General features: G+C 42.1%; 1 protein-coding gene across 5 annotated transcripts in view; it reads left to right on the top strand.

Annotated features, from left to right (window-relative positions):
* The window catches only part of HTR1E (5-hydroxytryptamine receptor 1E), a 36,900-nt gene that overhangs the window by 3,892 nt on the left and 19,053 nt on the right, over positions 1–13,955 (top strand). For 2 of the 5 annotated variants that reach the window (XM_032684338.1, XM_032684339.1), the window contains exons 2-4: positions 12,241–12,366; positions 12,460–12,537; positions 12,660–13,525. The exons of 1 other annotated variant lie outside the window; for it this stretch is intronic. The gene's annotated coding sequence lies outside the window, so the exon portion shown is untranslated. Of the gene's footprint in view, positions 1–12,096; positions 12,367–12,459; positions 12,538–12,659; positions 13,526–13,955 lie in introns of all 5 variants that reach the window. 2 more of the 5 variants (XM_032684340.1, XM_032684337.1) reach the window with 2 other exon arrangements.

Raw genomic sequence — 13,955 nt, 5'->3', positions numbered from 1 at the left:
TTTAAAGACAAGGCTTAGTCTTACACATGGCAGTTGCCAAGGCTGTGGCTGCTGACTGAGTCTTCCTGGATGCCAGTTTCCCTTCTGTTGCCTTTGCTGGCTGAATCCTTTCAGTTAGGTGGCTGTTTCTTGGGTTATAGAGTCTGCCTGCTCTCCCTGGACCTCCAGGGAAAGCACCTCCTCATCCCACTGCTGTGTCCAGGGGACATTTCCACTCCTGCCTCTGCTCTGGATTTCACTCCACACTGCCAGAGTTTCCTTCTTTATTACCCGTAAGGGCTGGCTACTTCCCTTACCAAAGAGCTTGTGGGACATGGGGTGCAGCCTTTCCCTGCTCAGCCTCACTCTTGCGGGAAGACACAAAAGGACATCTCCACTGGAAGAAGGCAAATCAAGTATTTGTCTGTTCCAGAAGCTCATAGTAAAATTGCTTCTGAGGGTTACTCATGTCCTCTCAGGGGTCTGTCTGGGATCCTAAAAATGAAAAAGGTTATTCAATCTCTGCAGTACTCTCAAAAAGGCATGGTGGTACAATATCAGCAGCTCACCAAATACGATTTAAAAGCTAGGGCAGCACACTGCTAGCCCCCAGCATTGCCACTTGGTTGCTACCACTGGAAACCCTCTTCTTTCACACTTCTGGCCAAACGCCACAGCTTCAGGTTGGCAGGGAACAGGCTACACTGAGACCTCCAGCACCACCCTTGCAGAATTATTCTTCTTTTCCTGAAAGACTTTCCAAGTTTGGATATCCTGGGGGAATATCATGCTGATAGCTTCTAATTATGCTGCAGTTGATTTACCAATTTATGCCTATTTAAGAGCTAGAAGTCATGGAAGGCCAGGATGGATCCCTTTAATGAACCTGCATTTCAGATGTAGCAGCATCTCTTTGGAAGAGCTTTCAGAGAAGGGGTTAGACCCATATCCATCTCTCCAAGTTGGGCAGCCCAGTCCCAGGGTGGGCTGCCTGAGCCCTTGGCTGTCTCCTGTCCCTCCAGACACCTTCTTCATGCCTCTAGGTGTTTTTGCAGCTACCTGTGCTGTGACAGCATGTCATCATAGCAAAATGCTCTCTTGAACTGTGCTCCGTGAGTTGGGCCTGGAGCTGCTTCTCTCTCTGAGTGTCTTTCCTGTAGGAGATGAATTTGAAGCCAAGCATATAAGCTGAAAAGTACCATTCAGAAAGAGATTTATGGTCCTGTTTCATCCGGAATGCATATGTGGAATTATTCCCTGCCTGAAAGCACTGACTCAGAGCTCACATGTAAATTGCCGGGATAATTCCACTATTCTGTGTTTCGCAGAATTAAATGTTCTCTGCCTTGCTTCAAGTGTTTGGTTAATGAAAATCTTTCAGTTTTCTCCTAGAGAGAGTTTTGTAGACTGTTGGGCTGTAGCTATGTCTTTCTGACTTGCAAACACACAATGACTGCCAGTCAAATTAATATCTTAATTTTAAAATGGACAGCTTCCCATCAACACCACATTCTTGCAGTAAGGTTTTTCATTAGTAGCATTTCTCATGTATGAGAAGTTCTGCATGAGGGAAAATACCTGGAGCTTAGCAAAACTGTATCTGTGCTGTGTCTTAACTTCACATCCCAAAAAATCCAAAGGTGCAAAACTAAAGTTGGCTGCCCAGCAAGATCCTGTCATGGGAGTGGGCGATTGTAATACACAGGCATAATTCACAGGTTTATACAGCCAATAACTTAATTTTGATCCATTTACAATGACAATTCATTAAAGGACCGAAATAACAAAACAAAGTAATTCTTAAACTGCTGAAATAGATTAGGTTCAGTAGTTATCACCCAATTTTCAAGCTGAGTGAGGTCTGAAGTGGGTTACACAAGCGGGCACACATACATTTTCTTTTCTAGATGTTTTCCAACTGATTCTGCCAGGCTTCTAAGGGTCAGAACAGCATGTGCCTGCTCTGACCAAAGTGAAGTGGTCCAGCTGGGTACACACATGCACCCAGCTCTCTGCTTGATGCTGCTTGCTGTGGTAGCTGTCGCTGCTCAGGTGGTTTTCTGTACAATTTGCTTTTCCCTGAGTTGTGACAGTCAAGAATCCACCTTTCTCTTTTTGATGTGCTGTTATATTTCATAAACTAGCATAAACTAGCCAAGCAGTCTCACAGAGCTGTAAATATTTGATAAAAACTTTGCACGGTGTGAGTGTGAACTGCACAGTGTAAGAGACAGCTAAAAATCAAATTGTGCTGGGCATTATCTTCTTGAATTAAGAGCCCAGATTATCACTGGTTTTGTTTACTGGACTGAAACAAATATCTGAAATTCCCAAATAGTTGGACAAATTATGCATTAGGAACTTGTATGAATAGAGCACTCACCTGGGTTAAAATTGCACTTTCCTGCTGTATGTGTATGAGCCTTTCTCTGGGCTGCCTTTCACACAGCAGCTTCTTGCTGAGCCTTAGGAGGGCTTTCAGGGATATTAAAACACAGACTGTTCCTCTGAAAAACGGTGATCATCTTGTCCATATTTGAATTCTTCCCGTGGGTCCTCAAAACAGCTAACCCATGAGACACATAGGGAAGGCCAAGAGGAGGTCTCATTAGCTATTTGAGCCTTTTGCTATTAGGAAGCCTATGGTCTCCTTCTTCAGATATTTTCCAGTTGTGTCAGGTAATGCATGGATACAAAAGAAATCCTCCTCTTTTGTATCCATGTAGACATAGTTATAGCCCAACAGTCTACAAAACTCTCTCTAGGAGAAAATGAAAAGATTTTCATCAACCAAAGAAAAGAGTGTAAGAAATAGTAGTAAATTCTTAATCTAGTGCTAGAAATAGTAGTTATCCAAAATCATTACAGTTTGTGCTTGAAGGCTGGTGTCAGAAGACCTCCTATGATGGGACTGTGCTTCCTGGTTGAGCCTTGGTGGGGTCCAAAATGCTGTGTCCAATTTTTAGGGGCAGGGACTACAGTTCTAGTTGCTCCTACTTGTGGAGAAGTTCATAAAAAGAAAGTAGGGAAATTTCTACATAGAATTTTTCTTATCATGATTAAAGAAGTGAAACTAGCCCTGCATTTAACCTGTTAATTGTGATGACTTCTGTCCTGTAGAGTTTGAGGCAACCACAGACTTTCTCTTCTTTCTGGTAGATGCAGAAGTGTCTGTGAAAGAGGGAGAAATCTTCCATTAATAGCAATGATGCCAAATTTGCTCTGAAACCTTCTCATATTAAATGACAATTGACATCTTTTAATGACTTAGTGCAGTCCAATTGTCTGTTTGAAAAGGTTACAGTATTTAGTGTCAAAATACCAGTTTTCTATCACTGTTGGTTTTTATCTCTGAGTTATGATTTAACATATATACTAAGCTGCTAAAAGTAAATGCATGTCATACAAAAGTAAAGCTTACTTATTTTCCCAAGTATTTGATAATAGAAGAACTATTTTCAAACACAGAAGAAAAAACACATCATAAAGAAAACTAGAGCCACAAGAGATTTAGGCACAGCTTGTTTTGAGGCAGGTTTGGTATGTAGGTGGGTGATAAATATACTGGGATTTGCTGGTGGAGATATTCGCAATTTTTTCGCTTGGTGTCAAAAAGCACGTCATGGATGTTTGGAAACTTATAATCGTGCTGTTTCTGTTAACTGTTCCTGTTAATAAGTGCTAGCAGAGAACCCTGCCCAATGCTGCTGAAGGGCAGCCAGAAGAACAAGTGAGAACATCCTCAGCAAGCCCTAGGGACATCCAAGATCAGGGTGGAAGGTGAGCTTGAGGTTCATATTAATGTACCACTTTACATTACCAGGAAAGCTTAAATCTGGAAAGCTTAAAGTGAGGACTTGGCCCAATTACAGCAGTATATTAGAAGAAAAAATCCTGTCAATTTTCTTGAGTCCCTGATATCTGTACAAAATCGCTGCATGTGTTTTGGGATTTTGTCCACATCCTTTAGGCACTGTAGATGCCAACTGGAGCCAATAGAGGTTTGGGAACTGCTGAGAATGTAAATGAGTTATTAATATATAAATCAGATAGGGGAGAAAATATTACTTAAGTGTCTTCCACACCATATTGAAACATTTCGCTTTTCTTAAGCCCATTTTCTTTACTCTTTGGTTGCTGAGAGAGTTTTCTAAGGTAAACTGCTATTATCCTGGCTCCTTTATAATTTGGGGGATTCAGCAGATGTGAATGGAGCTAAGTGCAGGCTCTTTCCCAGGCAAACACTTCCCAATGTGAAGGTTTTGCATACACTGTATATGAGATCCAGGCTGCGTCACACTTAAAATGATCCTGTAGCTTTCCCTCATGGACAAGGTGGGCTGGCATTTATCACCATCTTCTGGCCACACTCAATCCCACTCTGTGAGACTTGAGGCTGTGGAACAAGTATCTCATCACTCCCTATGTCTGTATTCACCCTGGCTGTCCCTTACAAGTGCTTCTGCCTGGGCATCAGAGGAGCACTGGAAAAATCCAGGGATTGAAAGAGTGGTTCCAGAGCAGCCAGGGACAAATGATGGAGAGAAACCTGAGAGTTTGCACCCTTAACTAAAGCAGTTTCCCAAAAGTGAATGATGTTGAGTTGCATCCATCTCCCATGCTTTATGAGTGTTTCAGGTATGACCAGCTCCTATGTCACTGACCACCCTGGTACAGGTATGGGGAGCTCATGGGGCTCTCCCTGCTGTGCAGCTGTGTCCTGGGACCTCTGGGACCTCCAGGAGCACACAGCCAGGAGCAAGCAGTAGGGCTGTTACTGTACAGACTGTGGAGCTAGAACTTAGAATGTAAAACGTAAAATGTAAACGTAGGTTAAAAATGAAGAGGCTTGCATGTATCTCATCTTGTGGTTTAATTTTTACAGTGCACCTTAATTCGATCTTCTCTTTTTCATGTATAGCACATTCTAGTGCAACCATTGAATAAGACATTCACCTAATGTTAAGAGCCACAGTCCTTATTTACTGATGCATTTATAGCCAAGAAGCTTGCAGACAGCATGCTCTGAGCTGTGTGATGATTTTAATGTGAGGGCGGCATTTTCATGGATAAAATTTCCATTATTTCATAACCAAGCTATTGTTTTCTAACCAGGCACACAATAGGCATTATTCAGAAGGGGAGAAAAAAAACATATTTCTTTCAGAAATTATATTTTGGGTGCATGTAATACCTCTCTTCTCTGTGTATTTAATTCATGATACTGTTGATACCATGGTCTATTTTCAGAAAAATGTTTTCTCTCTGAAACTGACTTATAATATTTTTAAAGTGTTGTCTTCAGCAGGCAAAGCATGGTAGTAATTTTATTTTTAGTATTTTAAGCATAATGTTTTTACATTGTTGATTCAACAACATATATCTTAATGGAACTTTTAATGTAACAGCCTTTAAACAATTTCACTATCTAGTTCACCAGTACCAACACTGATCTAATTTTGGGCCCTTTTAGATAGAATACTTTAAGCTGTTTCATGAGGCATGAAATCCTGCATGAGTGGTTCAAACTGTATGTAATACAAGGCTGAGCAATACTGCGTGATCATGAAAATTATTCTGAAAATCAATCAGTGTGAATTTTCATTTTTGCTAGAAGGTTTTTTGGCAGATAGAGGTGGGGGGGGGGGAGGGGGGAGCAGAAAACAGCATGTTATGGGGTTGAAAGGAGCTTGAAGTATACAATACATGTGAAAGTAGACCTTGGCCAGTGATTGCCAGCCAGATGATGGTAAGAAAATCATCAGCAAGCTATGCCCAATGATAAATGTCACATCCTGGCTGTGCCTAACAATGGAGCTAAATAGACAAAAATTCCTTGGTGGCTCCTTGCATTCCCACACTGAAGTGTCAACACAGAGAGATCTAGCTGGTCAGTGCTTCTTACAGAATCAATGTTGCCCTTAGAAATGTCTCTGGACAACTGACTACTAGTAGGTCTCCAAAACGGTGTCTCTTTACCTAATTCCTTTGGTCCCTCAAAATTTGTATTCAATTTCTATTGCATGTCTGTCAGATGTGCTACAAAATAGTACCCCAAACTGCTGATTTTGTCTGCTTCTTAGGCATAAGTTTTCCTTGAAGCCATTTCCAGGACATTTTTGATCCTTCATCATCAGTTTGGGCAGATATGTTGATGCATCACCTACTTCCAATTACCCTCCAGTGTTAACCTTTTTGTGGTAGCATTTATCCCCAGTTACGTTATCTTTCACACCGAATTCACACATGGACGTGGATATAGTCAGCACCTTTGGAAAGAACTGGAGTGCCTCTGATCATGTAGAGATCTCTATACCTTCACCTGTAAACTCTTTTCTAAACCAATGTCATTCAGGCAAAAATAAATACTTCTTATGACTCAAAAAAACCCTTGCATTTTTATGATGTTTCATGTTCCAAACATAACCTAGCTAAGGAGAAAACCATTTCTTATGGTGCTGATGGGGATCAAATGTGAGCTCTGTTCTCCTGCACCTGCAAACTCTGTTGATGTCCTCATAAGTAAGATACATTTAGCATCAGCTATTTTTTAAAAAAAAACTACTTCATTAAGTAGAAAGTATTATTGTTATATATACTGCTTCTGGGACTACACAAAGGAAAGGGTCTGGGTTTGGTTGAGGGAGGAGTCCTACTGGTGAACTTCAGTTGTACCAGCCCACTGGTTCTTCTACATTTGGGGTTTCTCAAAGCAATGTCTTCCCAGGATGTTCAGATAGAGGGCAGAGAACTCAGTTCTGATTTTCTTCAGCCTTTCCAGAATTCAGACTTTGGTGAGACTTTCAACCACCCCAGTATTCCTCAAGTGAGGTTTTTTTCAATTTTTCCCTAGTTCTGTTGCACCTGGTCACTACTTGCAGGCAAGCAGCAGAACCACTCATACCCAGGGGTAGGGAACTGGTCCTGAAAGTGCAGCCCTGGGTAAGAGGAGACACAGGCTGCACTCCCAGATGAGTGGTGCTCTTGCTAATCTTGCTTCACAGAGGAGCCAGGTCACATAATCTCTTAAGGTCCCTTCCAGTATGGCATTTCCAGTAGGACTTGGCTCCTGCATTTTTATAGCATCACATAAGTGGCATCTTTGTGCTTTTCAGAGAGGCTGCCAAAACTTCCACTTTATTGGGGAATAATAATAAACCAGTAAAATGTGGTTCGATATCCCCCATCCCAGCTCTCAGCGATTACACTTATCTTCTCTTTGCCAATGTTAAATCATCTGACAAAGTTCTTACAGTGTAGCATGTTGTCTAAAAACTGTTCATCCCACATCTCCCTCATTCTTTGCAATATGGGGAATATGCACACCACCATAAAGAAGCACCCAGGAACAGAATAAACACTGAGGTAGGGAATATCCCTGGAACACTTCAAAGCTGCTGTAGTTGTGTAGACGATGCGCTAATCCCATTCATTTCTGGCCAGTGCTTTCTCTTGAAACAATAGGTGATGCTTTCTCTTGATGTGCTCTCTCTAACAGCCTAGACTTAACAGGCTGACACTCAAGGGAAGTAGTTAACTGCTTCCCTTTAGTCTAGAAGTCAAGACCAAACAGAAACCTCTCCAGAAGCCATATGGAAGCTGGAGGAAGAACTCATTGCCCTGTCAGGAGCTAATGATGGTGAGACAGAAGGGGAGGGAAATTTCCCACTAACAAGCAGAGCCATCCTCCCTCTTAGCTCGTATTTTTAGCCCTATGCATGTTCCCAACACCCCACGCAGGACTGTGGGGATAGGATCCCTCGCTCCCTGTCACAGCCGTGAATGGCCAAACCAGCACCCCCCATGAGACATCCTGCTTTCTGTATGCTTACTCTCTTATATCTGCATGCTCCTTAAAAGGAGTTATTAAAGACTGCCTGGAATGTTTTGACATGTTCTTCTGATTTAAGGGCATCAATTTCAGCTACTGTAGCTCTGGCAGTGCTGGTTTTGCTATTTCCCTCAATTCCCAGCAGAAATTAAGCAGAGGATCTGAGATTCAGATGTTTGAGATTAATGGTATTGCTCAGGTATGGAAGCAGTGACAAAATGGAAAGTTATTCCTAGTAGAAAACGTAATTAGTCCCTTTCAGATCTTCAGTTTGACAGTAGTACTAGCATCAATTATTCTCTGTTGGGAATATTCCATTTTAACAAGGTTCACTGTAATATCATCCTTTCCCAGTAGTATTGGAGGAGAGAAGGCCTGTTCAAATCGTTATCTTCCTACCTTGAGATTTTTAACATTTGAGCCTCCTACTTATCATCTAATAATTTGCCTTGACTTCAGCACCTGAACAATTCCTCTACTCTCAAGTGTCTGGAAATGAATTCTTTTTTTTTCCTTTTTTTTTTCCCCTTTTCATTTCTGGAAAGAGTCTGCAATCAACAATGTTTCCAAGCTAAAAGGTATTATTACAAGTAAAGCTAAAATCCTCAGTGTGTGGAAAACATGTCAAAATAATCTGGCAAAGCTATAAGGCTGGGTCTTGGGGAGAAAAGGTAGCTCTATTGTGTTGGTTTCAGCTTAATAGGGAAACTGTGTCAACTCTGGGTCTCAACTCCTGCTCCTGTAGGTCACAGAAACTCTTCCGAGCACACCATCTGCAGCCTCTTCCAAAGGTATTAAATTGTCAAACTCTGAATTCCTCAGGTGCAAAATACGCTGTATTTTTAAGAGTGGTGCTGCTGTCCTAGTGCATGCTTCTTGGGGAGTTTAACAGAGCTAGATGCAGTTTGTGCTGTTAGGTTTTCTCAGGCCAAGGAGATCCTTCTTCCCTCCATGCCAGCATTGGTGATGAAACCTCACAGCCCTATGCAGAAGTCACACTTTCACTTAGTTTCTCACCCTGCTGTTCCCTCTCCCATTTTGCCATCTATAATCCAAAAATACCATCTCCAATTTAGATTTAGATGCACAGCTGTGTGACTCAATCCCCTAGATAGGTTTGATAATCAGCCTTTATGCACAGCTCCAAGTTATTTTCAGTAGAGGACTGCTGAAAATAAGCAGAGAAAAACTTTAAAGAAATTGTAAGTAATCTCCTTTCCCACACCTCCATATTGGGACACTCTGTGGGTAAACATCTCTGAATAAAGCTGTTCTAAACTAAATAAATCACTGGCTTTGGTGGGTATAAAATGAGGCTGGCAATAAAACCTACATAAAATTGCATCAAGAAGTTGAAGTCCTACCCAGAATGCAATGGGACTGGTGTGCCCTGCTGCCAGCACACCCGGCCACAGCAGCTCACAGACACTGTACCCTGATGTGGCCCATTTCTGCCTATGTGGACTTGCTGTTCAGATGTCCAGAGCAAATTGCCAGCTCTTTGCTCAAGTGACACCTCGGGAGGTGGTGAGACAAAATGAAGTCACTGTTGTGACACAAAGTGTAGAGAGGGTATGATGAAACTGGTGAAGGATCTGGAGCACAGGTCTTATGAAGAGGAGCTGAGGGAGCTGGGGGCGTTTAGCCTCAAGAAAAGGAGGCTCAAGGGAGACCTTATCACTCTCTACAACTACCTGAATGAAGATTGTAGCCAGGTGGTGGGTCAGTCTCTAAGCTAGAGAACAAGAGGAATGAGCCTCAAGCTGCACCAGGGGAAGTTTAGATTGGATATTGGGAACAATTTCTTCACTGAAAGGGTTGTCAAGCATTGTAATGGTCTGCCTGGGGAAGTGGTAGAATCACCATCACTGGAGGTCTTTAAAAGACATGTAGATGTGGCACTTAGAGACATGGTTTAGTGGTGGACTTGGCAGTGCTGGGTTAATGGTTGGAATCGATGATTTTAGAGGGCTTTTCCAACTAAACTGTTCTGTGATTCTGTGATTGCCATAGCTGGACAACATCCAGCTTCAGCCCATGGGGCCTCCAGAAGGGTTACTAAGCTGGATGCTTTTTAAGGGCTCCCAAAAATGTTTGTGTTCAGCAGGGAAGCTCTGCTGTCTCTGCGAAAGCAGAGGGCTCCCACAGAGATGTTTGCTGCTGGCTGTTATGTTATACAGGCAGTCCAGTTGTCATAGGGCCTTAGATGAAAATGAAAAGGCATGTTTAAATCTAGTTGTGCTGAATAACTTGATTAGTTGAAGCATTTATGATAATTGTATTGAAACCCTCATTTTCATTGATGGGGTTGTCTTTGCAAATTATTAACAATTACAGGTCACCCTTGAGATGGAAGCATCTTAAACCTTGTTGTAAAAGCTTTTAAAAAGTAATTCATATCTTATTTACTCTGTCACCAGATCATTTAATGTGCTAATGCACTGGGAATGTCAGGCTGTGCTGATAAGAGCAGAATTTTCCTTCCGTTCGTTGTTATTCCTATGTAAATACAATTAAGGCAAGAAGTGTCTTAGGGGTGCCCGATCACGTGTCAAATTAGCTCCCTTTTTGCCTTGTAAGGCCAACACATGCAGAACTGCAAGGTTTCTGGGAAAGAACCATGGCTTAGGGCAGCACCTTACATATTTGGCCTCTGAGCCCTCACCTATGCTGACTCCATGCAGGGAATCCTCAAGGGTCATTCACTGGGAACTAAATACCTGTCTCATCTTCAGCAAGGCAACAGACCCAGCAAGTACCTCTGGAAATACTGTCATATTTCATGTTAAGTTGGTGCTTAAGGTGTTCTGAATTTAGGTTTGTATTGAAGCAAGACTCCAGCAAACATCGAGTCTTGGGAAAACTGGAATTGAGCAATTTTGGAGTGATTCTTCCAAAATTTGTGGGAAAATGGAAATCTTTTCACTGTCTGCCAAAAGCTTTGTATTAGACCTGTGAAAAAAGGTATGGAGCGATATAAAGAGCTCATGCATCTGCATATCTGAGAAATGGAGCCAACATGCTCCAGCAAAGCTTTCATGTATCACAGGGAAGAGTACATCAGGGCACACTGAAAACATCCCAAGATACAGGGGAGGACAATCTTTGGACAGAGTTATATCTTTAGAGTAAAGTTTGAAATTTGGTAATTATTCTCTAAAGCACGACAAGGAACTAGCAATATTCAGTGGGGATGAAGTAAAGATAACTTCATCCATCTGCTGGAGGCTTCAGTTTCTCAGAGACCAGGCACTCCGATAAAGGGTGACTTGATCCCAGACTACCTAGCAAGCAATCATTTCAGTTACTCACCATACAGACAGAGTAATTTAGCCAGTGGTCAATGCATGTTGATGACCCCTGCAAACCAGACTGATTTTGATTAAGTGCCCAAGAGTGGTTTCAGATGCTTGATATAAGACCTTTTCAGATAAGGAGCCTATTGTGACTTGGTCAAACCACTCCATCACTACACTATATAATTTGAAACGTATAATTTGACGCTATATAATCCATCAGAGTTCATCTATCTCAACTGAAATGACTTTGTACATGAATATATGAAATTGTAATGCTGTCCCATTTTCCAGTTCCCATAAATTAAATGTGTTCAGTGGAAGACTGAGAATGTATAAGTGAAAGGATCATCTCTCTGCCCTTTTATATTGACAAAGATTGTAGCAGACTACAACTAAAAAGTAGTCATTACTTTAGTCACAAAAGACCCTAGAGTGAACACAATACAAAAAGGGAATTAACAGTATGGTACCTGTGTATGATGGGACTGCAGACAGACACTGAAGTGTCAATAACTTGAAGTGAGAGTGGCTGCTGTTGTTGCCCTTTTTTTTTTTTTCTTCAAACTACTCCAACATCCTGTGCCAAATAATTTTGACAGCTTTCAGCTATGAGGGAATACATAGGCAAAATTTACTGCTATAAACATATATTTAGGAGGAGGATGGAGTAATTTTCTGTGCTAACCACTGTGCCGTCAGTACACTGTTGAATTGTGAGTGTTTACTGCGTGATGTGCATAGTGTCTGAAAAAACATTGTTTTTTCATTTCTGTTTACATGGCTTTTTCTACACTAGTTTCACCATCTTAGCAAAATATCAAATACAATTGTCTTTCCTAGGTTTCAGCTGAGAGATCGACTGGAATAACCAGTCAATATAACAATGCTCACAAGGATGCAGGGATGAAGATAAGACAAACCATAGTAAGCTTGGTAGTATAGCAGCATCATTAACCTTTTTTTTTTCCTGCACTAAATTTTTCACAGACAAGAGCGTTAGTAATTTTAACTTTGATTGAGAACTGCTATTATCCACTCACAGCATGTGGGAGCAAACAGGCACTTGGATAAATCACAAAAAAAAGAAAACCACTTAGCATGCTGCTTCCCTCAAAAACACTTTTTCTGAAGGTATAAAGCTGAGTGCTGCAGGGAGAGCATGTGTGAAGAGAGAAGCAAGGCTACAACAGCCCGAGGAAGCATGCTCAAGGTCAGCCTCTCTCACAGAAGACTGGGAGGTCACGTTTGATTTAGAAGGTATTCTGATATGTTTAAAAAATTTAAGTAATTAAATAATTCAGTGAATGAAAGCCATCAGGATTCTAATGCAGTGTTAATGGGGTCTTTCAGAAATCGCGAAGATGATTTTCCTGAGTGACATAACTGCAGCCATTAGCAAACTTATCCAAAGGCAATCATCCATTAAAGGTGAGTGCCTGCACTTCCTCAATGCAGAGTAGCATGAGGAGCAGCACAAGCGTTCTTGTTTGCAACCACTGAAATGAGACACCAACGAATAACTTCTGAATTGCCTCATTTTCCTCCTGCAGACACTCAGCCCTGGGGTGTATTTGCCACTCTTCAGCACTGGATGAAGCAGGCAGTGACTCCACCAGCATGAGTATGCCGGAGGTCTTCTTCTCTACAACCAGTGCTGCTCCAGCAGATTGCTAGGTGAGAAGTAAATCAGACCGATTTGAAACATGGAGTACTTCTCACATGGTCATTGAGAAGGATAAGACTTGCTGGACAGTCTCCACAAAACCTCAACACTCTTTTGGACTGGCATTTCCTACAAAGTGTGCCAGCAGTGTCAGCATGAGAAAAGACAACTAGGAGTAAGGGCTACAGCTGCTCCTTTAACACTGTTGGGACAGCCTCCAGAGTAAATTTCCAGCTCCTACTGAATCTGACTGGATATATCTTCTATGCCAATGCCCTTGCAAAGAACCAAAACTTTTTGGAGGATGTTTCGAATTTCATCTGGGCTGTGTAGAATCCAGCAATAAATTATTCCAATATGAAGGTCTAATACAGTTAATAGATCCTATAAAACGGTCTACTGTGTTTCATCATATTTAATTTGCTGCAACAACCTGCAGACATCCGAGCTGTTTCAGCTTCCCTTTTATAATCATCAGGTGCCCTGAGAGAAGCTCTCCCAGCTGAGGAGTCCCTGTGTCACCAGCATCTCTGCATAGAGAGGCAGTGCAATGCCTCCAGAGCATTCAGCTGCTTCTCATCCTCCGGCATATCCCAAGTGAAGCATCTTCCCCACCATTCTGGGGAGAGCCACGAAGGCCCTGTGGCCCAGTCATCTCACAAAGAGTGGGCAAGGAGGAGGGCAATGCCAGCCTCTGGCCACCTGTAGCTGCAATCTCTTCTGGAGTTTGGGATTGCCCAGGCTGCACAGCAGGTTGGTGCATCTCTCCAGGATTTATCTGGAGTTATTCTCCTGTTGTGTTTTGTGGTTTATGAGGCATAAGATTCACTACCCCAACAGCTTGCTCTACTGCCTGTGCCCCTGAGATAGTGCTTAGCATGAGAGCAATCTGATGTCCCACAGTCCGTGGGATGGTGGGACTTTACTTCTTGCACAGGCTGGAGCATCACAGAGGTCTAGTCCATGTCTTCCAGCCTTTGGTCAGATGGGCTCACATGCCACAGTAGGTAGGAAATGGCTGTGGCAAAACAAGGGTGTTGGGCTAAAGGGAACAGACCTACATACCTTAAACTTACCTAAGAAAAGCCAGTTACTTTAGCTGCTGCCCAGACGAAGTGTGGTACTGCTGCTGTTGTCATTAATTTAACATTGTTTATTTTTTTACCTGAAAGAAACTTTCCTA

Source organism: Chiroxiphia lanceolata, chromosome 3 (genome assembly GCF_009829145.1).
Source record: "Chiroxiphia lanceolata isolate bChiLan1 chromosome 3, bChiLan1.pri, whole genome shotgun sequence".
In the NCBI taxonomy this organism is placed as follows: domain Eukaryota; kingdom Metazoa; phylum Chordata; class Aves; order Passeriformes; family Pipridae; genus Chiroxiphia; species Chiroxiphia lanceolata.
This window is presented reverse-complemented; position numbering and strand designations above follow the sequence as displayed.